The sequence below is a fragment of the Caretta caretta genome, chromosome 4, assembly GCF_965140235.1.
Source record: "Caretta caretta isolate rCarCar2 chromosome 4, rCarCar1.hap1, whole genome shotgun sequence".
NCBI lineage: Eukaryota > Metazoa > Chordata > Testudines > Cheloniidae > Caretta > Caretta caretta.
The window spans coordinates 77,109,227-77,136,285 of record NC_134209.1 but is presented as its reverse complement, the minus strand read 5'-3'; the positions used below and the strand labels follow the sequence as shown (position 1 = coordinate 77,136,285).

The window sequence follows — 27,059 nt, the reverse complement described above, 5'->3', positions numbered from 1 at the left end:
ACACAGAGACCATGAAACAATACCTCCTCCCACCCCACTCTCCTGCTGGTAATAGCTTATCTAAAGTGATCATCACGTTGGGCCATTTCCAGCACAAATCCAGGTTTTCTCATCCCCCCCACCCCTCTCCGAAAACCACACACACAAACTCACTCTCCTGCTGGTAATAGCCCATCCAAAGTGACAACTCTCTTTAAAATGTGTATGATAATCAAGGTGGTAGTCCCCAGTTGTTTCTAGAGGCAGTTAAATCTGAGGTGAAAGGGCTTTTTGTTCAATGTTACTCTTTGAAATGGAGTAGCTAGCATACACAACCGAAGTGAAACTTTTTAATTCATTCTTTTAGTTGTTGTTTCCTAGTGTGGAAGGCAACCTAGAACATTACTGCATATTCGCTCCATGGAATCAGATGTAGCTTGAAATTTCTATCTGATTTGTAGCATCCCATGTTAAAGAATGGCTGTAGTCTATTTAACTGAACAATAATGTCTCTAGAAAGAATTGAGTTATAATTCATATTGGGGTAATCAACCTAATTATTGCTTGGCTCTGCAGAAAACATGCACGCACTTCCCTAAGTCCCAGCCATACTACTGTAGCTCTGTTACTAAAATGCAATTTTGGAGCTACAAATTTACTGCAAGTATAAAGAAGATGGCTAAAGCAGTGGTGCCAATTGCATGGAGCAAACAGGTTTCACTCCCCTTCCCCCTCAAAGTTTTTGCATTTGCTCAAAGTTCCACAGGCCTCAGAGCTGAGGGAAGGGTGTGATTAGACTGCTTTTCCCAGTGGTCTTATGCTAAATCTGTCGGAGTGCTGCTGGAGCAGTCTGGAGCGTTGCCCTAGCTGCGTGGTCTCAATGCTATTGAAATTTGCCAGAAGAAGGGGCTGCCAGGCCAAATTTAAGTGAGTGGCTTGTGATCTAGTGCATAGGGTTGCAATGTCACTCATATTTGGCCCGGTCGTGCCTCTGTCCTGACTGAGGGATGTTTGAGCCAAACGGTGGTGTGACCTGGAGTATGGGGGAGTCTGTTCCCGTACTGCGTGGTGAGGGGGAGTCCATCAGACACATGACTCTACAGTGCGCTGCCACCTGTGGTAAGAGCGGGGAGACTACTCAGCTGGGGGAGACACGGCATCCTGGCAGGGAGGGGCAGGCGCTGAAAGTCACCCCCTCCTCTTACTTCCTCCACCCCAGAAATATGTGAATTGATGCCATTGGCTGGCTGCGTGTGGAGGTCAGAGAGTGGGAATATTTTAGATTCTCTGCTGAAGTTAGGTTAAAAGGCTGTTGTCGCACTGTCCGTGCCCTCCAAGTTGACTTCATTTAACCACAAATGCCAAGGAGGATTCCTGTAAATTGATGTATAATATTTATTTGCAGTAACATGCTGTATTCCTGGGGACCCAAACAATGAGAATTGTCGGTGCTCAGCACCTCTGAAAAACAAAAGCTTTTATTTAGGGCCCTAAAGATGAATTTACAAGTCTAACTGTAGGTGCTGGAGTTTGGAAATCTTGGCCTTTTACTGTTTAATACTTTGAGTATACCTACCAATCAAGGAGCATATATGGGTAATATCCTAGCAACTGGATGTATTTCTTTAAATCAGAAAAGGACTAATGTCCTCAAACTGCAGCTACATGACCTTTAACTTCCATATTAAGGAAGGTATATTCTGAAGCCCAAGCATATTCATTGTCTCTGTGCAAATTAAATACTGCCTTTGGCTGGGTGGTGTCATGGGGCACAAAGCAGTACTGAATGAGTGGAAAAGACAAAAGTCAGAGGAAGAATGCTGGCAGGGAGCAGTGGCTCTACAGCACACACCTTCCTTCCTCCAGTATATTGTGGGAGACATTTGTGTTGATGCCATGTGATGGGGGAACGTGTCGGGGAAGCAGTTGCTGCATGTGACATAATCCCTTTTGGGATATGTTGGATTCCTGATAGGAAATCGGTGTTGAAATTATTGGGGCATTAACTCCTGTTTCTGGTTTGTGTTCTTCATGGGGTGTGGAGAATGGAAGAGAAAACAGTGGCAAAAGGTCAGGGATTCAGGGCAAGAGAGTAATGAAAGGAAAGCAGGCTATTTCTAGGTAGAGATGATCTATAACCCGTGGTGGGGGGCACAATTTAAAGGTGGGGGGGGGCATGTGACCACCCCATGTCTGATAAGGCTGCACATGTAACTGAAAGTAGAATGTCTGCTTTTTTGGTCTAATAGTAACATGAACTGTGTGAAATCAGATTTTCTGCAACAGCACTCATGAAAGTCTCCTGCAGTTGAATACTGAAATTTTTAGTAGCATTCCTCTCTAGTGGTTCTCTATTACTCAGCCACTTCTGAACACCATTTATTGGGAAATGTAGTCCTCTGAGCTCATACTCCTCCTCTTCGCCTCTCCCCCAAACACTCCCTTCTGAATTGCTGGTATAGTGGTGGTCTGCAGTTTTTTTTCTGTCACTTCACCAGGAAAAGGTAACAAGCTGTTTCTCTCCATAAAAGTTGAAAACAGGATAATCTAAAACTGGTGTTTTATTTTAGAATGGGGAGGGGAAATTAACTTTTTAAAAGAAGCAAAGAGTGAATGGAGATGAGCACAGGAAGAAAAATGAAGAGAAATAGCAGTGAAGAATAAGGGGATCAAGACTGTTCAAATGAGAGAGTGGGTGAAGAATTTTGAGAGAAAACATAAAGGAATCTCTTGAAGAGGAGGAAGCGTGAAAGATTTAGAAAATGGAAAAAGGCCTCAGGAGATTAAAGGGAACAAGAACCAATAGACTAGAGGGAGAAAAGTCTCAGTGAAGGCTGTTGAGATGAAAATTGGAACAAAGAGTAGATTTAAGAGTGAAAAGGAACAGTAGAAATGGAGCATATATCAAAATCAAGACCCAAGATATGTAACAGAGACAACTGCGTGGATGTAGGATGAAAGAAAGGTACAGAAAACTCAGTGTAAGTTGTTGAGTGAGTACCTGAACAATTATTCGTGAGAATTTGTTCAACTTTTGAAGGAATTTGCAACCCCTTTATGTTCATTTTCCAAGACCAGTCTAAAGAACAAATTTACTGGCAGGAACATTTTGCTGAAACACAAATTTTAAGTACACAATATACAGGAACTGTGAATTTCAGTTTAGTAACTTCAGATATTTATACAGAACCTTATTTTATGGCCATCCTACCATGGAACACAAAATGTTGACTTCTGTGTCCAAACAAGAGTCTGAATTTTGATTATAACGTTGGAAGAGAGAATTCCAATAAAAAGAGTAGTAAATAATGTTCAAACACTTGTTAAATATTTTTGAAAAAGAATAATTAGTGGTAATTTTAACTCGGGGAGGGGGGAAGGGAAGGGATTGGGATAAATTTGATTGATTCATTGATTATTCCTCCTCTCATAGAACCGAGTTCCAGAATTTGTTTGAGGAAAAAGACTAAGTTTGTTTTTTGTAATTTCTTTTTGCTTCTTTAATAGTCATGTTTCATAATTCTTACAATATATGTACTCTGACAAGCCCTCATATAGGCAAGCTTGAATCAAAGGGAAAGGATGTGATCTTATCCATCAGCACAAAAATACTGTCTTTCCGATGTTGTGAGGGCAGCAAAGATAGAGACCAGTGGCAACAAAATATGGCTTCTAGTGCTCCACTGGTTCCTGAGCTGATTGATCTAGTATAGTGTTGGACCAGAAGCAACCTTTAAAATAATGTTTTATTCATTTATTTATTTTTAGACAGGACCACACACAGAAAAACCTGAATAAGTCAAGCAAATGTGAAGCGACCAAAAAATGAATCTTGAGAGAAATCTGGTGTGGTACAGAGCCAAAAGTAAAATAAGCTTCATGTGACACTGATGAGTCAATAGTGCAATGCTCTGAGGAAAAGGCGGCAGCAGCACCACCCAAGTTAATTTTCCCCCACAAGATAAAAGTGCTATGATAGGGTGCACTTACAGCTTTCTGCATAAGATATGGGGAACGGATTTAAAAAGTTTTAAAATAGTGGTATCAGTGTGAGGAGTTGAAAACAAAACAGTCAATTTTAAGGAGACTGAAACTTGAAGAAAACATGAAAAGTCTAGATTTAAAAAAGAAATTATGGGCGGGGGAGAGAGGGAGAAGAGGCTTTGATGGTATGATTATATAAAGGACTAAAATGAAAAGACTGAGATACCTTGGAGAAACAAGTGCAATCAAGAAGATGGAATAATTTAAAAAAAAATCTAGTAGTAAGCTGAAATAAGAAAGTGAGTGAAATTTGTCCCTGGGCAGAGGACTAATGCAAGGCTTTTATGCTGCTTAAGCCATACTTCAGCCTTGTTTTGATGGCCTAAATATGTTTGGTCCTCTGCTCATGAGTGAATTGCACCAAAAATTAATGAGCTGCCTAGCATTGTATTATAATAATCAAGCAGAAGATTTCCAATTCCACATCGGATGAGGAGCTCAGGGAAGATTAGGAAAAGGAGTCTCTGCCCAGTACAAGTCACTGTCTACCATAGGTTTCAGAGTAACAGACGTGTTAGTCTGTATTCGCAAAAAGAAAAGGAGTACTTGTGGCACCTTAGAGACTAACCAATTTATTTGAGCATGAGCTTTCGTGAGCTACAGCTCACTTCATCGGATGCATACTGTGGAAACTGCAGCAGACTTTATATATACACAGAGAATATGAAACAATACCTCCTCCCACCCCACTGTCCTGCTGGTAATAGCTTATCTAAAGTGATCATCAGGTGGGCCATTTCCAGCACAAATCCAGGTTTTCTCACCCTCCACCCCCCCACACAAATTCACTCTCCTGCTGGTGCTAGGATTATGTAAAGAGTTGTCACTTTGGATGGGCTAGCACCAGCAGGAGAGTGAATTTGTGTAGGGGGGTGGAGGGTGAGAAAACCTGGATTTGTGCTGGAAATGGCCCACCTGATGATCACTTTAGACAAGCTATTACCAGCAGGACAGTGGGGTGGGAGGAGGTATTGTTTCATATTCTCTGTGTATATATAAAGTCTGCTGCAGTTTCCACAGTATGCATCCGATGAAGTGAGCTGTAGCTCACGAAAGCTCATGCTCCAATAAATTGGTTAGTCTCTAAGGTGCCACAAGTACTCCTTTTCTTTTTGTCTACCATAGGTTGGAATGGGAACCCAAGCACTTTGGGTCTCACCATTGCTCTTCTGGCAGTAAATATCTGTGTCCCACTCCACCCAGTGCTGGTCCAAAATAGATGGCCACCTACTACTGTTATCTATTACGCTGTTAGCTCAAGTGGCAGAAATCATCTGTGTGATGGATCTAAAGGCCATGTTGTGTGTATGTATTATGATAGTCTTTTAATTATGTGATCGCACACACACTTTTTCCTCCCCCCCCACAGGAACTCTGCCTAATTCAGTGGAAATAGATTTTGTTTGTGAAGCACTTGGTTAGTATAGTGATGAGTGCCACAGAAAAAGCCATGAGGAAACTAATAATTCTGTTTTCAGAACAGAATTTGAATATTGTGCAGTAGATAGTGCCTGGCATCTCACACTGACGAACCAGAAGAAAACAAAATATTGAACTGAGAACCATCTAATGAGAATGCTGAATGATGCAGGGATTCTGGGGAGAAAATAGGTAGGTGATCATATGCATATAGGGCTGAAAAGGGTTGCACAGACATTAATTATAGCACTTTATAATTTTTGTGTTTATGCAACCTTAATATTCTTTTAAACCATTTTTGTGTGTGTGTAATATCACTAATATGATGTAGCTCCTGCCCCCAAATAATACACAGTGTATGGCTTTTGCAGTGCTGATATATATCAATATGTATTTCTGCACCTATGCTCCTCCACACTTGATACTTGTATGTCACCTAGAGGACCCATCAAAAAAAAAAATGCAGATTGTCTAAGAACAGAATACCAAGAAATCTCGGAATGGGGTGAAAGATCTTGAAAACGGTTCTTACTCAGATCTGTTGGTAAGGTGCTGGAACTGGAGTGACACAGGGAACCAGTTTTGTTTTCTTAACTCGTTTTCTTTTTGTTCTAAAGACAGCTAAGCAAATTCATTCTGTGACTGACTATTATGGTGAGCATCTTTTGGTGAAATCCTGCCCTGATTGTGCAGTTGCACCTCTTCCCCATATAAGGCCTGGTGCTTCCTTCTTTGAAATTAGTGACATCATCCCATTGACTTCAGTGGTATAGAATCAAGCCCATAGTGAACCTAAAACAGGTTAGGAATATTCTTCAGATGTGTATATAGTTGGATCCTTCAGTGGTACATCTTGTTCTTTCAATGTTTTCTGTTGTGAAAATATGGATTTTAGAGCTCTTATCTTTTGATTCCACTCACTACATGTCACCTCGTATATTAAACTAGCAGCTTCTGGTATAGAATACATTCCATACTGCACAGAATAAATTCCCACAATTAAACCTAGCTTGAGATGGATAAACACCTCTATTTGTGTTCAAGGATGTTTTCATTTCCTCAGTCATATTTAACATTTTTTCAATTTAAAATACACTGCCTCAGAATGAGTCCTACATGTTTCTAATGGCTTCCTAGCATAAAGAAACTAAATGTGTTCTTCAGCTTAACGAGTTCAGTAATGGAATCACCTTGTCTGATATTTACAGAAATCAGATTCTTTCCTAGTGAGGTGAAATGTTTAATTTTTTTTTGGGGGGGTGGTAATTAGGGAAACAAATCTAACAAGTAACTGGTTGCAGGCAGGTTATATCTTAAATATGCCTGACAGAAGGAATTTTGGGAAAAGAAGTGTCTTATGCTTCAGCTCAGAAGCACTAACTTTCATGGGAGTCTTGCCTTAGCAATGTCTTCATAGGAACTACAGGATTGCATCATATATGCATGTCTTCTGGAATTCTTAATTTTGACTTTCCCACTTACCCTTACATACCATTGCTGAAAGATGAGGTGCTTCAACTGCAGAGGACAGAATACTCAAATTCCAGTTTGCCACTTTTTTGTAGCATTAAATAGTCATTGCTGTGTGTACGAGTCACATACATTGAGACTCTTTCTTGGTTTGTTTAGAGAGGTTCTTCCATATCTTGTGGGAAGACACTTCCGTCACACAAGCTAAGTATTCTGGTAATTAATTATTTTTCCCTGGTGCTGGTGATTGGACTAGCTGATAATTAACTAGTGTTAAATTATTCCCAGTATCCTTAAATAAGAAAAGGAAAATATAGACCATGACCTGCTCCACTAATATAGTCAAAAGCTTATGGAAAATCTTTAATAAGAGGGGCTTTTGTAATAAGTATACTGTAATATAAAAAAATACTGTAATCACAATATAGCTGCTAATTATGGGGGAGTAGGCTGTTTTAGCTCAAGCTGCAAATGTTCATGCTTTCACCAAGGGAAGTGTAGCTTCTCCATCACTTGAAGTCCTTGTCAAATAAAGACCGCCTTTAGAAAGTTATCCAGTGTTCCAGCTCTACCAGATGCTATGGGGTCATGCATCAATTCTTGGGTAAAATTCTATGATTTCATTTTATGCAGGAAGTCAGACTAGATGATAAGAATGGTTCCTTCTGGCCTTAAAAATTGATGAATGTGTAAAAGTCAAGAATGATACTGAGAATTCTACTCATTCTAACTTTTCATTTAGTCCCAAACTCTGTTCTCGTTTATATCCTTGTCACACCATTCAAGGTCGTATGGATGTTACTCAAGGTACTTTGACTTTTAGGTTGAAACCCCATCCCATTGCAAAGGACCTGTAGAAGTGCCCTTGCACCACTTCAGTCCTCAGTGCTGTGCAAGTCCTATGTGGGACATCTGCAGTGGGGTAAGTTTCACCCTTACTGCTTTGAAATAGGGATGGTATGGTTTGGAAAGTGCAATATACGTGAATGCCATGCCTCACTGTTTTAAGTTAAAGGTGATTTGGGCGGGATGTTCTGGTTTGGCAAAAAAAACCCCACCTTTTTTTGTAATTTCACAGAGCATCTTTTGGCTTTCTGAATTATTCTAATGCCTCTCACCCTCTCTGTGGTAATGTTTGTGAAGTGTAGAAAACTCCTCCTTGTGACTGCAGGACCAATAAATTATATTCTTCCCTTGTACTATAGTTGGCTAACAAGCTATTAAGGATTTCAGCAGAAAGTTTTGCCTTCGGGGCTAATAATTGGAAAGTTTGGTGGAAACAAGAAAGAGCAAATGGGAACACAGCAGAAATGTAAGAATTAAAATAATTAGACTCTTCTGAAAATAGAAAAACTCTCTGCTCAGTGGTGTAAACAAAAAGAAAATTAGTAATAAAAAGGATCAGTGCTGTTAAAATGAAATGCACTTGCTATCATGTATTTACCCGGGGAGAAAAATGACTTGCATCACTCAACTCCTATGTGGGGAGGTGTGTGTGTGTGACAAGAAGTAAAAGCATATAATGATTTGCATGGAGGTTGAGGGAGTAACTGGCTAATTTCTGGCAATTGTAACTGAAATTGAAGAACAGCCAATTGCAATGACCCCCTCAACTCTCCAGAAATGGCAAATGTACAACTGTTAACCATGACCAGTCTTTAGAATGTCGAGCCATTTTAAATTCTATCACTTTCAGCAGAACAGATAAAACAGGCCTCTTTTTGACAACAGAATCCTATGTACTGCTGAGAGTAATCTTATTTAAGGAAGGATGGCATGGAAGAGCTTGGTTGCATTCTTCTTCAAACGCCTCAAAAAAAAAAAAAAAAAGCTTCGTGAAACCTCTCATTCTCTTCTAAGCCTTGTGTATTTTACGCTGTAATCCTATTCAGCTTGCCCTAAGATGGTGCTCAAATGTGCACACTTATGTGATTGGCGCATGGGGAAGTGAGATTAAATAGCATGCAATTTAAAAAAATTATTCCACTTGTTTAAAGATACAGTGCCAAATTCTGCCTCTGAAATCAAGGCATTTGTATTAGATGAAAGTCTCCATGAAACAGTTTTCCATTTTGGAGAAACAAGTTGTGGCCCATGGCCCACAAAGGAAAATAATTGCTGTAGCCACTCGTCTGAATAAGCTAAAAAGTTTAAAACCTAACCACAGCAAAAAGTGTCTTACTGAGCAAATGCCTTTGTGTAATTATTTAAATTGTACACTTTGAAATTTGTCATCTTTGCCATATGTAACCTTAAAGTGAACAGACAGCCAATTAGCAACTAAAACAGAGTAGTGTTTTCAAAATCAGAGCAGTTATTTGAAAGAGTATCCCAAGACACAGTTTGGTACAGGTACTGCGATCTTCAGAGACAAAATTCCAATTTAAATCCGTTGGCATTTTTCCTGAGTGTAAGACTGGACCATTACTTCGTCATAGACCTGAGTAAGTATGGACAGTACATAATTTAAAGGTGAATTGTAAAAAGGGGAAAATCTTGGTGTTTCGACCCTTAATTTTTCTGTACAATGTACAAAGATTCAGTTCATTTTTTCTTTTCAAAATTTTTTTTATTGGGAAACTAGCATGTGGTGATGAGATAATCAAACTGAAACCTGAGATGCAGCTTTCCTTGCCCTTAATAAATAGGTTAAATAATTATTGCAAAAGTAAGGCATGTTATTACTCTGTTCTAGTAAGTATTCAGTATTGTCAACCCCAAATGTTCAAAAATCATGAGTCGAGCTCACCAAAAATCATGAGATTATGTAAAAATAATATATGGTGTTCTTCCTATTTGCTTTCTGAGTCTTTCGGGTGCACTGGGCTCATATTTTGAAGCCTTCTGCACAGCCACAAGGGCTGGAAACTTATTATTCTTTAAGCATGAAGGCTGAAATAATTGCATATTCACTTGACTCCAAGAGCTGGGGCTTTAAGGAAAACAATAATTCTCATGAGACTCATGACACAATCATGAGAGCTGGCAACACTCAGTATTGATGTGAAGGTTTTCATAGAAACAGTTAAACAGACAGTATCCTTCACAGACTTTGCTCCAGTAAGTGTACATGGATTGTTGTCATGTGAGTTTTGTAGAATGAGCATTCTTTATTTCACTGGAGGTTTGCAGATAAGCTAGCTTTGAAGGACAACAGGTATGGTCAGATCTTGCAGAGAGTTTGTGTTGCAAAGCAACTCAGCAAAAGTGGGGCTTTTTCTGTTTTTCTGCTCTGGCCCATCTGACCTAGCCCAAGTTTTTCACAGAGAACAATGAGGGCAATATGACTTTTGGCTGAGGATTTCCATGTGAGAGTCTACAAGATTGCCATGTGGTTATAGATGTTAGGATATAGATATTCAGGCCTGTCTGTAAAGGCCTATACTCTAAGAATTTAGGTGTATTCTTATCACTTAGCTAGTTATAGAGGTATAAAAGAGAGAATCAAAATCACTGTCTGCCAGCATAAGGGCCTTCCCTGACTGTGACAGTCTGAGGCCCTGTTCTTAGGCTAAGGCCTTTGGCTAAGCAGCAGAGGCAGCCATAAGCTGGGAAGCGTATGGTCACATCCTCACATTCCAAACTAGTCACATTGAAAGAAGGTGCTATTGGGCTGCTAGGAATACAATCCTGTCCTGATAATGCCCATCACCTCCAGAGAAAGGGAAGTGCCAAGAAAATGTAAAAGGAAACTTAGTTTGATAGCATCCTGTCTGGCAAAAACTCACTTATCAATAGCTGGTATGTGAAATCTTCATTTCTGTGTTGTTCTATCATTGTAGTCCCCATTTCCCTATTGTTTGTCTGTATAATCTCTGTCTATGATTGATTCTGTCTGCTGTATAATTAATTTTGCTGGGTGTAAACTAATTAAGGTGGTGGGATATAATTAGTTAAATCATGTTACAATATGTTAGGCTTGGTTAGTTAAATTTCAGTAAAATGATTGGTTAAGGTATAGCTAAGCAGAACTCAAGTTTTACTATATAGTCTGCAGTCAATCAGGAAGTGAGGGAGGGGAATGGGAACAGGGCATGGAGCTGAGAAAATTGGAATCATGTTTTGCTAAGGGGGCGGGAATGGGAACCGGGACACAGATAAGGCTCTGTGGTGTCAGAGCTGGGAAGGGGGACACTAAGGAAGGAAACTGGAATCATGCTTGCTGGAAGTTCACCTGTTCACCCCAGTAAACATTGAATTGTTTGCACCATTGGACTTCGGGTATTGTTGCTGTCTGTTCATGCGAGAAGGACCAGGGAAGTAAGCAGGTGAAGGAATAAGCCCCTAACATCTGGCTTGCTGCTTTTTGGCTAAGGGGCTGGACCCAACTGGTAGCTTCGCTGGGGCTACATATGTATAGCCTTGCTCATTTTGCCATTAAAGGTTAACAAGACACATCTTGTGAACATTCATCTGTTGAGATGAATGGGGCACTTCAAACCTCTCAGAGCTATTGTTCCAGGCTCTCTGGCATCTCTGTACACCTCTCTGCTCTATTAGTCTCAACATTTTGAAGTTACCTGTGCAACTGTAACGGCTAGAAACTTTTTTTAACATAAGATTTTGGAGAACAAGGAAGCAGCTTGAGAGAGGTGCCAATACATAGTACCAGATAACTTGGAGCCATGATGAATGTAGTGTTGCAAAGATATGAAAGTTTGGGATGCAGACCCAAACTACTTTCTTGAATTCCAAGACAAGAACTTCAAAGTGAGTTAGTTTCCCTTTATTGCCTCATTACAAAGAAACTTTAGGGAGGCTACCACTTGATTACCCCTTCATTTGAAGACTGGAAATGCACCAGCTTAAGTTTTTATAAAGTCACTATCCTGCTCCAGTCCACCGGGTGTGTGGGTGAGGATAAAGGGACAGACAGGGTTGGACTCTATTCTAAAAGTGTGTTGTATTACGTATTGTAAAGGAGCAATAAAGGGTACAAACTACAGTCGGTCAAAAATTTTCCAACGAGACAGTTTTCCATTGGAAAGTGCTGGTTTGACAGAATCTCAACATTCCATGGGAATTGTTGATTCTGTCAAAGCTTTATTTGGAAATCTGGAAAGTAGGCTGGCTGGTCAGTCAGCCTGCTTGCTTGGTTTCTTATCAGCTAGCCAGCCTGGCTCCCCCTCTGCCTGCCTAATGGGCTGTCTGGCAGGCTGCTGTGCTCTCCTCTGTCTGCCGGGTGGGAAGCAAGGACCCTGAGGAGTAGGGGACCCTGAGGAGTAGGCTAGTGTGGCAACCCAGGCAATTGGGGAGTGCATCAGCCTGCTAAGTGGGCAAAAGGGGAGGTGTAGGGAGCTGGATGGCTGGGGCTGCCAAGGAATTTATTTCATTTAGGATGCATTGAAATATTTGGTGTCTGATTTGAAATATTTGGACATTTCTGTCACATGAAAAATTGTGGAAACTCCATCTTTCATGGGACAGCAATTCGTTTCCTGCCCAGTTTTAGTACAAACATGGCTGTTTCACTTTATAACTTGTCTTCTAGACAAAAGCAGTTGTTTTGAAAACTGGCTTTTTTCCAAGTAGTCTTGATAGCAAAACAAATGTGATGAGACAACTGATTTGCATGATAAACGTTGGTGGGGAGCAGTGCATCCTTCGAGGCTTTACTGTTTTCTTAGAATAGCTACTGAAATTTTCCCTCCAAATCAATATAATGTACTGGTATCAATTCACTCACTACTTGTTTTGATCCACAGGCACTAAAAAATGACCTTTCTGCACGTGTATCACCAAAAGAGTGAGACACAATTTAATGTTTTAGCCTTTGTCCACACACCTCTGGTACTTCTTATTTTTGGAAGTGGTTAGTGTATTCTGCTTCCTTTTTCTATCTTAGATTTGGAAGCATTTGTCTTCTGGTTACATGACTGATTTCAATTGCAGTTCTGGACCATAACTCCGATAACTGATATTATTGCTGCATGTAATGAACTACGATCCTTTAGTTCTAGTTAATTCTATAGTAGCTAATTTTCTTTTTACAGCCCATTCTGTACTGGAGGAAAAAGGGGGGGGACTGGCATTAATTGTCAGTAATATCACTGGCTTCGCTGCTCGTTGAAACATATACCTGTATTAAATGTTACCTGGGTATTAATATGCCAGTAGGGCTTCTGTGGCATGCCACAATAGTTTCACATTTGTATATACTTGACAGACATACGATATCCAACAGTGGTTAAAGGTAACACATTACCTTGTAAGTTCTGGGGGCTTTTCTTGCTGTCTTTTAGGATGTCTACTCAGGAAAACCTGTACATGGGCTAGCTTACCTGAGCTAGTTTGAATGTAAGAGTAGTGAAACCAGTGCAGAGTGGGCTGGTGAGCAAGTAGGTACCCAGGGACCATATCAGGTTTTAGCTAAGTAAAGAAATGGTTGCAATTACAATTACAGCACCCTTGCTAGGTCACCACAGAACTAGGAGCCAGGGTTTCTTGAATTCTAATCCTGACAAATATTATTGGCTACTCCCTCTATGGCCATAGATAAGTCATCTGGCCTGTTTGTCTCAATTACCCCATTTGTAAAAGGGATGCTGAAAGGTTCGCTTAGGGTGACCAGACAACAAGTGTGAAAAATTGGAACGGGGGACGGGGGGTAATAGGCACCTATAGAAGACAAAGCCCCAAATATCGGGACTGTCCCTATAAAATTGGAACATCTGGCCACCCTAGGTTAGGGTAATGGTTTTTAAGGCCCTCTGCAGATGAGAAATGTTAAGTTATCTTTCCAATTAGATCAATCAAAACAGCAAAGCAGGCATTTTCACCCACTATTTCTTATGTTGTGCTTATCCTAGTTGGCCATTGTTTTGAATAGATTTAACCCACTTCGGTATGAATATGCCTGCCTTTGTTTTTAAGCTGCAACTTTCCCCTTAAGTTTCAGAGTAGCAGCCGTGTTAGTCTGTATTCGCAAAAAGAAAAGGAGGACTTGTGGCACCTTAGAGACTAACCAATTTATTTGAGCATAAGCTTTCGTGAGCTACAGCTCACTTTGTCAGATGCAGTCTCTAAGGTGCCACAAGTACTCCTTTTCTTTTTCCCTTAGGGCAATTACAGCATCCGTGCTAGGTCACCCCACAATGTCTTATTTAAGCATGAGAAGAGAGACACACAGGCTATAAAAACACACACAGTTTAGGAGCCATGTTGTGTCAAGAGCTCGTTGCTCTATAACTTTTCAAGGGCTTTTGCAAGTAAAGTGATTTCCTTGCCGCAGCTCTTGTTACTTCAATGTCAATCACAATCCTTGTTTGATGCACTGAAATCAGAAAACTTCTTACCACTGCAGCTCTTACCACAGAATGCTAGGAATCATACCACAGTTTGTCTCAAATTTTTAAGCTCTGGTTTCATGTTTTTTCCCGTAATACTATGAAGACTTCAGAAATGGCAGGCACTGTGTGTGCCGTGAAATCCATGCCACCTTAGCTCGTGAAACAGTTGACAACCATTAGAGGTTCTGCCAGGAGGAATCCTTCATTGGAAGTTGTTCTGTGTCACGAAACCTGTGAATAGTGTTTTGTACCAGTGCTGGAAATGATTGTGATTCTGATACCATACTTCACAAATAATGTGAAAGTGAACAAATTATGGTAACTTACATTAATGAAAAGGGTCCAGCTGGAATCATAGGGCTGGTTGCTGCTCTGGACACCAGTGTTGCTGTGTATTCAAGTGGAGTTGAGGAACAGATTGGTGGTCAGTATGAGATAGCTCAGGCCTTCCTGGTCTGAAGAGGTGGTGTTTTTTTTTTTTGTTTTAAAAATAGATCACCTCTAACAACTGTATCAGAATGCTTAAATACAGGTTAGAAGAGAGAACAAAAAAGAATCTGCAAAAAGAACAGGAGTACTTGTGGCACCTTAGAGACTAACAAATTTATTTGAGCATAAGCTTTCGTGAGCTACAGCTCACTTCATCGGATGCATGCAGTGGAAAATACAGTGGGGAGATTTTATATACACAGAGAATATGAAACAATGTTGTTCTCTGTGTATATAAAATCTCCCCACTGTATTTTCCACTGCATGCATCCGATGAAGTGAGCTGTAGCTCACGAAAGCTTATGCTCAAATAAATTTGTTAGTCTCTAAGGTGCCACAAGTACTCCTGTTCTTTTTGCAGATATAGACCAACACGGCTGCTACTCTGAAAAAGAATCTGTTTTTGAGCAGCATTAATGCAGGTTGGAGGACTGGGCCTTATTACTCTCAGACTCTTCTCTTGAGGTGAGGGTTACATGTGAGTAAAGTTTGTATGCTTACGTCCTCGGACTGCCCCTTTGTGGGGGTTGGTAACATAGGACCAACTCCGTGAGTGTTCCAGGGCTGGAGCACCCAGGGGGAAAAATAGTGGGTGATCAGTGCCTGCCAGCTGCCCCACCAATCAGCTCCTTCCCCTCCCTCATTATGCTTCTCGCGCACTGTGGATGAGGAGTTCAGCGGCATGTAGGAGGCACTGGGGGTGGAGTAGGGAGGGAAGAGGCGGGGGTGGGGTGGGGTGGAGTTTGGGGCAAGTCGAGGTTTAAGCACCCCCAGGGAAATGAGGAAACCAGCGCCTTTGCGTGGTAAAACTCAATATAAAACAAACTGGATTTAGCTACCATTGCTCCCACTGTTTGGCAGTAATACTTAATAGAGCAACCATAGTACCAGAGCCCAGTTAGCTGTGAAATACCCACAATTCTGCTTAAAACCATCTGACCCATCTTTGCTATCTGTCCTGGACAGTAATGGAGAGCACAGTAGTCTGCATTTGTGATACCTGTATGTTTACTGAAACATAGCGTACTTGTACTGTTTGCCTTTTCATAATGCTGAAGTAAAAAAATGAACAAATGTTCCATGAATATGAAGATGCTTAGCGTACCTGTTGACTTCTAGCTGACTCTTGTCTATTTTGCTCAGATAAACATGCACCTTACCTTACTTCCTCACTCTATGCCTCCCTCTAACAAATTCTTTACAGTACATGTGCATGGTAACTTGTACTTGTATAATCTGTGCATTGGCTATAATGCTTTTAGGAAGTCCTTAAAAACATACATGCATAGAAAGGTAATTGCACCTCATCTGTATGTATTAGGGTTGTGCCTAGAGGCACCAACCAGTTCTTGGGGCCTGGCCATTTGTAGGCATACATAAATGAGCAACAGTTACCCTCCTGAGGAGCTTACAGTCTCACTCCTTGATCCTGTAAAACAGCTGCCTAGCCAGATACCCACACCTCTGAGCAGCGCTATTGACTTCAGTGGGGCTGTGCAGGGATGCTCTAATGCAGTTGCCTTTGCAGGATCAGGGCCTAAATAAAGACAGAAGAAACATGTAAGCATCAGGATGGGGTGGGGGGAGAGGGGAGAAACCCTCCTTCTGACATAAGTGGCGGCTGTCTGTCCAAAAAATCAGCCATTATCATAATCGGTACTGTGCTTTGGCATTTAGTTAGTTGGTGGAAGCATGTCTTGTGATCATCTCAAGCTATTTTGATTAATCGTTGATCATTTGTTGAATATCCAAGAACTATATCTGCTGCCTGACTGCATGAGAGCTGCTATTGGAGTACAAAGGGGCAAAATACAGCAGAATAAAACCACCAGGATATAGTAACAGAAATCCAGGTCTCCATTCTACAGGGTGGCTATAGATCAATGTTTGTTGAATCTTGATTATCAGGCACTCACGGGGGCGGGGGGGGGGGGGAGCGGGGCGGGGATGGATTTCAGGGGCTGCAGATCCACTTTATAGATAGCCCCCATCTTCCTGCTCATTTGGGAAACCAGCTTTCTCCTCCTACTTGATAAGTGCTCCCCCTATGGTTTCAATCCACTCTCTAAATTGATTACTGATTACCACGTGAAAAGAATGTTTTACAGAGCCCTGTATGCTTTGTCATTCTGTCACAAACTGGTGTACTGTGTCAATGAAGTCCTTCTCCTTCTTAAGTCAAAATGTGCTAGAGAGGCTCTTCTGTGCTACTTCTACATTTTCCACAAGATGGCATTGTTATTGAAAGGTAGAGACACATGGAAATACTACTTATTTTTGTTCAATGACTCCAATCCAGTGAAAAGCTGTCGTTTGGCTTCAGATACTTATTGGCATTGTTCGCCCTGTTTTAATGAGATTTGAAGTGTTTTTATGGAGCTGTTACAAGCCTAGAGCTCAGTGCGTAAAAGTCCTTTGGCCAATTTCCAGAGGAACCTGGTGTGCTTAAGTAAATTGTAGAATAATTTTTTCCCCTTTGTTTGCTTTATCTTCATTTAATATTTTTAAGCTGAATTTCAATCTTTGTGAAAGGGACCAGATTGGCAGAACTAGACAGCTCAGATTTTCTATATATCCATAGAAAAAGTACAGTATGGGCAGTATCTGTGCGAACTGCCCCCACCATGGACCTCAGTCATGAAGAACCATCTGTAGAAGTGAAAGGCTAACTTGCTCTCTGTGGTCATCAGTCCTTGACTTTTCTGCTGAGACTCTTAGGAGTGCCAGTGGACTGGCATGAGGTCACTGAATAGCCTGCAGATAGGGACTGAAGATTGTTCCCATCAACTTGTTTCATATTCATACAAAGCATTTCACCTCATTGTTTCTGGTATGTGGATTATTTCTTTAAAATGCCGTAATTGGAGCACATCCATGCTTTGCCCATACAAAGTGACACCCTCTCCCATATATGTAGAGTGCCCGTCTTTACAAATGAGAGAGAAGGGATTCAGATGAAAAAAATGTGCCCCCTATCTGACGTAGATTGTGTATTACCAGAATAAACACTATGTGGGGAGATGGTGTTACGTTTGGAGGGCAATTATTCCTACAATGGGGACTGTCTTAACTCATATGGTCTGAAGCTTTGAATTTTTTCCCCTGATACTTGAAACACTGTCACATTGCATGGAAGCTTTACATAAGTAATGAACTAGTACAAACCTCTTACGTGTGCTACCATATATTGGCAATAAAATGTATAGAGCTCTGTCATGGTGACACAGCAAGCTGCGCTTTACACCCATTTCAGTCCCTCTCAAGTGCATCCCTAAGGTGATAAGCCTGTGTTCCTGCACCTCTCTAGGATGGAATCATGTGGTCCTACCACTTTTAGACTGGATATCTGGATGACAGTGCCCACATGGAAGGCTCAGCTGGTTTGAAACCTAGAAGTCTGTTGTTTTTTTTTTTCCCCTGAGGAGCAGCAGATTAAAGTCACTCAAATAGCTGTTTTTAAAAACAAAATATTGTTTGTTCATTTCCCAAAAGTACACCACACATATGTATATAGGCCTTTCTTTATTTCACCCTTTGTTCTATTTCCCTGACCCCTTACCTAAACATTAGTCTTTCCTTGAAAGCTTTAGTAAGTTTCATTTAGCTCAGTTACCTCCATCTCTGGGAGAGAGCCTACTTGCTGTAGTTTCTTTCTCTTCAGATCCTATCCAGTGGCTGCTTGCTATCCACTTAACCCTCCTTCTCTAGGCCAGTATCTTTAAGATATTAGTATCCCCTTTTTATCCTAGGCTCAGGCCAGGGATGAAAAGACCATGCCAGTTTAGTTAAGCGAGGCAGGAGTATTCCCCAATTCATACTTCCCCATTGTTTCCTCAAGGACCCCAGTATTCTCCAGATTATACCTTATTTTTACCATTATTTCATTTCCTGTTTGTTTTTTCCCCTGAAACAACATCCTTTGATTTATCACCTAGCAGTCAAGCAGGATAATATCAAATAGGTGAATGGTGGTGCATGTCATTTTATGTGGGGAGTTTTTATAACTCCCTAATTTCTCCATAAACTCTTTCCCTTTGGTGATTGTAAGCACAGTACAAAGAAAAATATCTACATTTTCAGAGGGGCGAAGTGAGACACAAAACTTAAGTCACTTATCAAAATCTCACAACAGGTCAGTGATGGACCTCATGGTAGAATCCAGGTATTTTGACTTCCTGTCCCACATATTAGTTTCAACGCAGCTTTACTTTTTTGTCAGAATGCCTTCTTGAAAAATATAGTATACAGTAATCTGATCTATTTTCAGGTTTTGAGACTAGCCCTAGAATTGTGTTCTAATTATTCTTGTATTATGGTGGTATTTATTCAACTTCATTGAAAAATAAGGAGAGAGAGAAGCCATCTTTTAGCATTATTTAATGAGGTCTTTCATGCCTTATTAGGGGACTCCTTGTATATAGGATGGAATGGCCAAAGTTACAATTTCTGCTGTATGCGTGTGTGCTACACCTACAAATCTGAAAAAAACCCAACCTTCTAGTATTCATTTAAAGATAGGGGCAGAAGAATATTTTAACTGGCATGGGGTGGAGTAAAATAAATTAGGACTGTAATGAAGTTGACCGTCACTCCATATTTAAGAGATTCATAGAATTTAAGGCCAGATCACCTAGTCTGACCTCCTGTAATATGACAGATCACTTAATATCGCCCAGATATCCTTATGTTGAGCCCAATAACTTGTAATTGGCTAAAACATATGTTCCAGAAGACATCAAGATATGTTGGATCATCCTCTAGCTAGGTAGAGGGGCAGAAGGAAGGGGTCTGCTGAGTGCATCTCCCCATATTTGGACTGACTTAATTTGTGTTCCACCTAAGTTCCCCAGCTCCACTCTGAAGAAGTTGAGGAGGTATGCATTAATAAGGCTCACTTCTTCACACCTTCAGAGGAAAGAGTGGGAAAGGAGTTGGGGGAATCCGCCCCCCACCCCACCTCCTTGAAACTCACTTGGCCCCATTCTGATTACAGGGCTTTCTTTAAAATTCCGAGACAGAGATTTGTTAAGGTGAATCTTGGGTTTCAAACACTGTGATTTGAGTATAGTACCGTCTAGAACTAAATTGCCTTAACTGAGGCACTCACTGTAGAATATTTTGCTCAGACTTTGGCTCTAAATTTTATTTGAAAACTTAAAAGAAATAAGTTCAGAATGGTGCTTTTCTCAGAAAAAAGCATAACTTCTTTTTATCTATCCTGTTATCCAGAAGGATTCTGTAAATAAAATGAATGGAAGAAGGTTGTAAAATGTATGCAATCCACTCCATGATTTAGGGAAAAATAAGTGCTTGCGTGGCAGGCTCTTGGCATGTTCTGGGACTATGCACTCTTAAATGAAGGCCCATAAACTTGGAGTGCAACACCACAGCTCCACTGTATTAGTGCTCCTTTGCTGAATTTTTACTGTTTAATGTGTAGAGGCACTCCAGATTTTGCTCAGTGCTCATCAGCATGCTGAAAGACAGTGAAATGTGAACCAGTTATGCTGGAAGTAACAAGAAAATTAATGCCATCTTTCATGTCTGTGAAAGTGATGCCCCCTGTGAAACTGTCTTTTTAACTTGCTTGCTGAGCAAAGTGATGTGATACACATGCCAACCTTAGAATTAAACTTGAGATCAAAGGTTAGTGGATGGAAAATACTTCAGAAATGAAGGGTGGTAGAATAGTGACCAGTGGTTCAAAATGTTAACAAGAGTCTGTTAACCCATTTGGGAAGAGGTTCCCTATGCTTGATTTCCTGTTGACGTGTCTAATCAGGGCATCCAAGATTCTCATCTTTTTCCTCACTCTGTGCTGTACGTATGATTAGGCTGTTCAGAATCTCCTTGCAATACCATGAGCCTAAGGTAGAGCACATAAAATAAGCAAACAAAACTTGTACAAATGGGATTTTGGATTCCTTATGACATATGTCTAATCAGGTAAAAAATTATAATCTCCCTGAATCATTCAGTTCCATTTGATCTTAGATTATTATTAGCAACCAGAAACTTTTCTGCAAGATCAGTGTTTAATGGCATTTATTCCACCTAGAAGCTCCAATACTTAATGAGGAACAGGTGGTCAGAGGAAATGTTTCTGTAGTGATATATAAGGAATGTCTAAATTTTTCCATTTTGTACTGTAATGCTCTGTGGCAGCAGTCGACAATGTGCATAAAGAATAGAACTTGTAATCATCTTCTCCCAAAACACTGGCTTCTGTACTTTTTGGGCTACAGGTAAATTTAGAAAGGCTATGTCTACGCTACAGTTTGTCGCTCAGGGGTGTGACAAAACCATGACCCTGAGTGACGTAAATTATGCTGACCTAAGCACTAGTGTGGATAGTGCTATGTTGGTGGGAGAACTTCTGCTGACATAGCTATTGGTGCTTGCGGCTGTGATTTTATTATACATCTTCTGCTGCAGCACATCTGATGCACAGCTGCAGCACTATATATGTAGACAAACCCTAAGATATGCATCTTCTTTCTAGACTAGAGTCTAAATGGCAAGATCATCATGACCTAGCATATGGTAGAAACTTTCTAATTCTCACCTTCCCAATAAGAAAAGCATTCCCCTCTCTCCAAAATATCATCTGACTGCTCAGGAAAGATATCTAGTGAGAGAAAATATTCAAATATGGACTCCTAGTACTTATTACTTTTTACACAGTATTCCAGAATACATTTACTAGTATGCTATGACGTATTAAATTACACTTATCAAAATAAATGAAGAAAATATATTCTCTGATATAGTACAGGATTATTTAGTTGATCAGGTGCTTGCTTGGATTTTTTGTTTACTGCCTAATTCCCAGTCTACACTGGATCATCTGATATGAATGTTGGGCCTGCTGAAGTATAGAGAAACCTAATCTTTTAAGTAAATATTTTAATGTAAATTTAGTGCTTCTGAAAAGTGCTGGATGCAGAGCTGAGGATACTGAGATCTATTAAACATTTGTCATGGGTGATGGCAGTTCAAGTCTCCCCTCTAGTCTGCTCCCAAAACTGGGGCTGATTTAGCTGCATGGATGGAAAGACCTGCAGGATGAAGTAGCAGGATTTATACATGATCCTGGATTTGAGCATCTGGAGAGAATGCAGAGTCAAAGATGCCACCCAGGGTGTGGGCCTGAGTGACCGGAAAGATGGTTATTTGCAGTGACTGAGGAAGAAGGAGGGGGAGAACTGAACGGGAAAAATTAAAAGCTGTGTCTTGGCCACATTAAGCTTAAGCTCATTGCTGGACAGCCCCAAGGAGCTGTTAGACGGAGATCTCAGTTTGGACAAAAGAAGGTGATGGTACCCAGGATTATCTGAACCCATAGCTATGGTAACTAATCTGTTTTCCAGTCGGTCAGGAAATAAATCAGCTGGGGACACAGCACTTCCATCTGATAAATGATTGACACACACAAGAGTCATCATCATGATGTTCCTAATTCACCTCTGGCGTTTAGGGCAGTGACGAAGCTCCTCCACTCCTTTCTGTTTCTGGCAAGTCTTTCAATGGTTCCCCAGCTGTGCCCCAGGTTTTTCAGCTTGGCTTCCACAGCTCTTCGCCATGTTGGTTTTTGGGCGGCCTTGTTTTCGCTTGCCTTCAGGTGTTCATCTTATTTCTACTCTGGTGATGGAATCAGTTTCCATCCGAAGCACATTACCGTCCCGTCTCCAACGCCTCCTGGCAATGATGGTGCTCGGATCCTCTTGGCTGCACTGTTAATAGATCTTGGTTTGAGATTGTTCTGAGCCAAAAGATACAGAGGATTTTTCTGAGGCAGGTTGTATGGAATGAAGACCATTTGGACATGTCATGCTTTCTCATTCCCCAGCATTCTGCACTATAAAATAGTGTTGAAAGTATACAGCTCTGATAAATCTTGAGTTTCGTTTTGGTGTTGTATTTTGATGATTTCCAGACTGTATTTAAGCTCCTGAAAGTGTTCCTGGCTTTATTGATTTTGTTCTGGATGTCCTGGCTTGTTCCACCATCCTGTCTGATTGTGCTGCCCAAGTATGTGAATGTTTCTACATTGGTGAGAACATAATCCTCTATCTGTACTGGTGATGATGAGGCAATATTAAAGGTCATGATATCATCTGTCTTATTGCAGTTGATTTTTCAGTACAATTTGCTGGCTGAATGTGTTGAATCAAGCTGTTTTTTCTTGTATATGGTGTTGGATATGTGATAGAAGAGCGACCTCATCTGTGAAGTCCAGGTCTTCAAGGGATGAGAAAAGTGTCCATTTAATGCCTGTTGGCATGTCTTCTGTTGTACGCCACATTACCCAGTTGATGGCAATGTTGAAGAGGATTGCAGACATGACACACCCCTGACATACTCCTGTTTTGACTTCAAAACTGAGCTCACTGTCATCAACACTGCATGTAAAGTTGAAATAGTAGTTTCTGATGATGTTTATTATATGGAAAGGAATTCCATATGCCTGCAGAATGCGCCATAGGCTGGTCCTGTGAATGCTATCAAAAGCCTTCTCAAAGTCTATGAAATTTACGTAGAGTTGCTGTTGCCATTATAAGCACTGTTCTATTATGTTTCATAGAGTGAAGATCTGGTCTGTGCATCCACGTCCTTTCCGAAAACCCAGCTTGCTCTTTTCTGAGAATGCTATCAACTGCCTCTGATATTCGCTGCACTATGGTCTTACACAATACTTTGTTTGGCACAGATAAAAGCGTGATACTATGCCAGTTATTACAATTACTGAGAGTTCCTTTCTTTGGTATCTTCACTATAACCCCATTGCTCCACTCATCTGGCACTTTTTCCCTTTCCCAGACTGATGTAAATAGAGGGGCCAGGATAGATGCTGCTGATTTAGGACTTACCTTGAACAATTCTGTATTCAAGTTATCCTTGCCAGGAGCTTTACCATTTTTTAAGGATTTAATGGCTTGAATGATCTCTTCCTTAGTTGGGATGTCTGCGTTGATATCAAGATCTTCTTCTGCCTCCTGGATGTTTGCTTCCTCTTTAGGTGGCTCCCTGTTCAGCAATTCTTTGAAATGCTCTGTCCAGCACATTTCGTGTTCTTTTTCGGTTGTTAGTAGGTGTCCTTGTTTGTTCCTGATGAGTGTTTGTTGGTGTCTGCTGTTTACCACTGATAAGCCGTGTCATTTTGTAGACCAGTTCCTTGTTCACCACGAGCAGCTGCATCCTCTGCTTGTGTTGCCAGATTATCAATATAATGCCATTTGTCCGCTCTCACATGGTGTTTGACCTCCTGGTGTGCCTTGCTCGTGGTATTTGTCCTTTAGCTTCTAGGATTTTGTGTCTAAAACTTTTTTCTTCAGGGCTCATCTGGTTTCTATGGCATTCCGTGTGCTGGGTGTAATCCACTCGTTCTTTCCTTTTCTGCCTGTAGCCTAGACAGGCTTCACTGCTCTGTCTATAAATTGCTGTTACTTTGTCCCACTTCTTGTTGTTCCCCTCCTCTTCATCAAGGTCTGCAGTGAAACCTGTTCTTTAGCTGCAGAACGAAGGCTTTCTGTATTTCAAGGGACTTTAGCTTGACAATATCGTAACATCTGTTCCTTTTTTGGTGGACCCACACATCTCAGTTTTAGCTTGATGGAAGCTGTCACAAGGTGGTGGTTGCTGCCAACATCTGCAGCCCTTCTCACTTTCACATCTGTCACATCACATCTGTCACACTTTCACATCTGTCACATCTGAGCGTCACCCTTTGCCATTGATCATGATATGGTCAATCTGGTTCTTATTTCTGCTATTTGGAGAACACCATGTCAGCTTGTGAATTTAACTGTGTTCAATAGGGTTCCGCCAATGATTAGGTCGTTCATATTACAGAAAGTAATATTACAAGGGTGCTTCCCCCCGCCGCCCCAAATCCTTGTTTTTATTGAATAAAAAGCACACATCTAAAATAGCAGTAGTCTAGAGCAGTGCTACTCAAAGTGGTGGTCCGCGGACCGGTCCCAATCCGTGAGCCATTGGCTACCGGTCTGCGCACACATTGGAAAAAAAATTGCCGGTCCCTCATATCAGAGAGCTTGAGAAGCACTGGTCTAGAGCACCCTAGAATATAGTTTCCCAAAGTCTGGGGTGGTGTTGAGCGGCGGCAGCAGATTTCAGGTGGCCAGCCTTCTTCCTAGCTGGGGAGATTAATATCCACGTCATCTTGCTCATATACTTTGGAGAAGTTTGGATTTTCTACACTCACTAAACTCTCATAAAAAGAATTTCTCCAAATCAAGCACACAACTCAAGATAACATCTAATAAGCTGTCCATTTCCCTAGCAACAGCAAATAACTCATAATTTCTACTTATCAGTAAAGCAAATCCTAGCAAGAAACTTACAGGCACCCAGACCAAGGTCAGCTATCCATCCTCCCTTTTTCATTCTCATGAATCTATAACACAGCAGCTGTGCAGTTGTTTTTATCTGCCTTAGCAAGGCCAAATTCTTCCTCGCTATGTGGTGTCCTTGCTTCCAGCTTATGGTGGCGAAATGCACAAGATAGCTGCGGGTTCTGTCAAATCCAGTTTTCTTGTAACAGTGGTTCCAGGGTGGAGGAGTCTTCTCAGAGAAATTCAAGATTCTTGAAAAGAACGTAGATAACCGAGTATAAATTGTTTAGTCTCTAAGGTGCCACAAGTACTCCTTTTCTTTTTGAGTAAAAATACTTATGCATGCTCCTGGCATACATAAGTTCCCTGAGAAGTGACATCACTAGAAATGTGGAAGCCAGTTGTTTGTTGTGGTCAAAGCAAAATGACACATCTCTTATGTGACTATCCTATCATAAAAGAATAAATATATTTTTTTAGTATGTGACACTTACTTCCACGTAATGGCATTTGGGTGCATTTAAATCCTATTTCTCATCTATGTCTCATTATGAAGTAAATGACTCATTTTAGACAGCTTTGTCTAACAAAACCAGTAAAATAGCATCATGTTGAATACAGGCATATTGGGCCAAATTCTCTGTGTGTAACTTAACTAAGTTACATCCAGAATGACTTTAGTCAGTTGAATCTTAGAGGAAGGAGTTCAGAGCTTTTATTTTTAACTCCTTCAGTTAGGACTTTGTACAATTTTAAATGTTAACTTCACCCGTTTTGGGTTTCTGTAACTTGAGAGCGTGGGTTATGCATGTTTCAACTTAGCATCATAGTTTACACCATTCTACAATAGTGGTGCACATAATTTGTAAAGAGTTCTTTCATGAAGAATCATTTGAAGCAGTAAATTATACTGTGCAAACAAGGTCCATAACCTTAACTCAGTTCATAGATCCTAATAATTAAAACTGCTTTATTCAGTACATCTTCACTGGGCTGAGTCCAGAACAGTCCCCATAACTGACTGTTTTTCCAACAGGATAGTTCATTTTTTAGAGGTTGTGTGCAAATGGATGAATAAACCTCCAATAATTGAGATCTGAAGTTGTCAGTCAGGAAAGTATTAGTACATGTGCTACCCTATTGTGGAATTACTTGAGAATTAATTCACAGGTTGAAATAAGATAAGGAAACCTGTGGATAAATTAAATTACATTTTTTTTGTCCCTAATAAAATGCAGGTCCTTTTGGAGAGTATTTGTGCTGTATGCAAGAAAGAAAGGAGGAGGGTTGGAACACTAGCTTGATTTTTTTATCTATTGTACTGTGCACCCAATGACAACTTGTAATGTATTGGCTTATTATTATGGTCATGTGAAATAAGCAGTTTTTGTTTGAATGGGTGTTGAAACCAGGACATACACCCCCGAGAATCACTTGGAGTTGCCGTATCAGGTTTGTGATTAAGGACCAAACCAGTGCATTTTAGCATCCCTTCTCACTTTGCTAACAGCACTGGTCCCACCCAGAAACCTGTGGAAAAACTAAATACCCTTTCCTGGGTGTTCTTAACAGACAATATTTTCCTTGTTCACTAATGCTGAGTCAGCATATAAAACAAGGAAAGACTTTATTGGGGATAAGAAGACACAGTGTCAACTTGGCAAAAACATAGCAACTAACTAACTCTATAATCAATCTCTCTCTCTAGATATATAGAATTGATATTAAAATGCCCACTCCCTGGGTATCTTTAGCAGTAGTCTTTTAGCTCAGTTCTCCACCCACTGGTGTGAATGTCTGATTAACAAATGTTTCTTTAACACATTTCTTCCTCCTGCCCTATATGCCACTCATATTTTGGTGTCAGTGGGTTGTGTAGTCTCAAAGTCTGGGAGTGCACTTGAACAATCCCATCTTCAGCCCCTGGGGGAAGTGCTGCCGTGCCCACCTGAGGCTCCTCCACTTCATTCAGATATAGGAGTTCAGCTTTATTGGTGCTGGGTAGGGGTGCCCT

General features: G+C 40.7%; 1 protein-coding gene across 8 annotated transcripts in view; it reads left to right on the top strand.

Annotated features, from left to right (window-relative positions):
- The window catches only part of MARCHF1 (membrane associated ring-CH-type finger 1), a 493,572-nt gene that overhangs the window by 5,017 nt on the left and 461,496 nt on the right, over nt 1–27,059 (top strand). The window contains exon 1 of one of the 8 annotated variants that reach the window (XM_048847583.2): nt 7,766–7,834. The exons of the other annotated variants lie outside the window; for them this stretch is intronic. The gene's annotated coding sequence lies outside the window, so the exon portion shown is untranslated. Of the gene's footprint in view, nt 1–7,765; nt 7,835–27,059 lie in introns of those variants that run through there. 8 annotated transcript variants of the gene reach the window in all.